Below are 2,694 nucleotides of genomic sequence, written 5' to 3' on the forward strand. Positions count from 1 at the left end.
TATTTTTCCATCTACTCATTTTGTTAGCTTCGACTATCCACTCTATTCATGAATTTTATGATGATCTGTATACAAATAGGTTCAATCAATGTTTCAACTCAGAACTCTACTGAACTTGGGCCAATATGTGCAGGTGTTATTTACCTGTGCAATTTGATGCAAAGATTTAAATTTAGCAGCATATAAACAACTCTCATGTCATTTCTTCATTTCCTATATTATATATCTTACATCTTTAACTTGTGGTATATTTCTCAAAAAAATGTTCAAATCTGAAAAATGGAAGTATCAATATAACTTTTTTAAAACATTCGTTTAAATTAGAAACAATCCTGTTTTTCATACAAATCACAGTTCACTCTCCCTCTGATCCTCCCATGTCCCCCACCAATCCCCCCTCCCAACCCCATCCACTCCCCAGGGAGAGTGAGTTCTTCCATCGGGGACCGTCAAAGTCTGTCACATCATTAGGGGCAGGGGCAAGGCCCTTCACCATGTATCTAGACTGAGAGATTATCCCTCCACAAGGAATGGGCTCCTAAAGTCCATTCATGCACTAGGGATAAATACTGGTTCCACTGCCAGAAGCACCATAGACTGCTCAGGCCTCCTAACTGACACCCATGTTCAGGGGGCCTGGTTCAGTGATATGCTGGTTCCCAAGCTGTCAGACTGGGGTCCATGAGCTCCCACTTGGTCAGGTCACCTGTTTCGTTGGGTTTCACTAACACTGTCTTGACCCTTTGCTCATCACTCCTCCCTATCTACAACAGGATTCCAGGTGAGCTCACTGCTTAGCTATATATCTGTTTCTGCCTGCAACAGCTACTGGATGAAGACTCTAGGATGGCATTAAAGGTAGTATATTTTTTTTTATTTCACAATGCCACAGTATAATTGATATTATTTGTCAACTACTGTTTACCTATAGAATATACCCAGAATCATCTTTGTACACTTAAGAAATAAACAACACCTCTGTTTATAAATAACACTTTCCTTATTAAATACCATTTCTTAAAGCAGTGATTTAAACTGAAGCTACTGGGCTTCACACATGATGACTAATTCAATTCTCTGTTGAAATTATATAAATAGTTATTCAATGTCACTAGGAAAAAAATTTTTTTTCACTGCCACAAAAGCACTGTGCAGTATATTAACCATTCAAGTACAATAGCATCTGATAAGATTGGGACAGGATTGGGATAGCAAAGTGAACAGATATTCAGCATCTAACAGGTTGGAAGAGGCCACTACATACTCTTCCCAAAAGTCTTCCACAGAGTCAGTACAGTACTAGCCATTAACCCAGTACACCGAGTGTGCTGAAGTGGAGTAGATGCAATGAGAAAAATAGCGAAGTTAGAAAGACCAACACTTTACAAAAGAGTAAAACAATTTCAGTTTCTCCCCTTGAACCACTAAAACATTTCAGGTCTGGATCTACCTATACGGTCCTACATCAGCTTCTAGAATATTTGTCAGGAGGGAAAAAGTAAAATGACACTGGCCAGTACAGTCTTCGGATATTTAGGAAGGGGTCGAGGAGAAAGTCAGTTCTCAGAACAAATTAGTCAGTCTCCTCGGTTTCATGCGCAGGATCTTTGGATTCTTTGTTCTCCGACGTGCTTTTCCTTCTCTGGCAAACGCTCCAGCTTGGCAGCCATTTGCGCCTCCGGATTCTCTTTGTTAGCTTCCACCTTGTGGGTCAGCTTCTCCTCGGGCATTTTGCTGAAGTTGTTGTTCTCCTCAATGGCTTTCTGAAGCACTTTCTGCTCATGCTCCCGATTCTCAGCCAGCTGCTTCAGGACTTCTTCCTCAAGAGTCTTGTGTCTTTCTTCTGCAGCTTCTAATTTCTTCTGGGTTTCCTCCAGGAAGAGGTCATTCTTCTTTGGGTGGGAAAGCAGAAAACTGGGGACACATTCTTTTGAGCGAGGGCTGAGAATCAGCTCAAAAGCCTGGCCTGAATCACGCTACTCCAGTTCCTTCACCTGAATATCAGAAGATTCCATGTCGAACAGAAGACAAGGGACTAGCTCTGCACCCTCCTCAGTCCACCGGTAAGGAGAGCCCTGCTGGCTCCCAGTCACCTGACCACCAAGTGTTGGTGGTGCATGCCTTTAATCCCAGCTCTTGGGAGGCAGACAGGTGGATCTCTGTGAGTTCAAGACCAGCCTGGTCTACAAAGCTACACAGAGAAACCCTGACTCAAAAATTCTAAAAAAAAAAAAAGGAAAAAATTTATTTTTATAGTATATCTTGAGATAGTATAAAAATGAATTGTGCCCCCTGTGGCATTGTTATATTTCACTGTTCTTTGTCTTGGAACTTCTCTGACTTTATCTTCTGATTCCCCTTTTGATGGCCCCTTTCCTTCTCAGTGTTCACCCTCTGATTTCTAGCAATTAGTATTCCACCCTACCCACAATCCCTTTCCTTCATTTAAGACCTGTTCTTTGCCACATGATTTCTACTCTTGTTTCAAGAAAAACACAAAAATATTGGGCACACACATATCCACATGCACACTTAAATAAGCACACATGACATTCAGATGAGGTACAGTGTGACATTGTTATTTTCTATTGAAAATAGATTCTTCTCTCATACAGCACATCCTGACCAGTTTGCCATCCCTCTACTCCTCCAAGAACTCCTCCCACCTCTCCTCTCTGCTATAACCATTCCCCC

At 41.6% G+C, this 2,694-nt stretch overlaps 1 pseudogene; it reads right to left on the minus strand.

Moving 5' to 3' along the window:
• Positions 1-1,573: 1,573 nt before the first annotated feature.
• Positions 1,574-2,015, minus strand: LOC101830836 (annotated as a pseudogene).
• Positions 2,016-2,694: the final 679 nt, after the last annotated feature.

This window comes from Mesocricetus auratus, unplaced genomic scaffold (assembly GCF_017639785.1).
Source record: "Mesocricetus auratus isolate SY011 unplaced genomic scaffold, BCM_Maur_2.0 Super-Scaffold_100026, whole genome shotgun sequence".
NCBI classification, from domain to species: domain Eukaryota; kingdom Metazoa; phylum Chordata; class Mammalia; order Rodentia; family Cricetidae; genus Mesocricetus; species Mesocricetus auratus.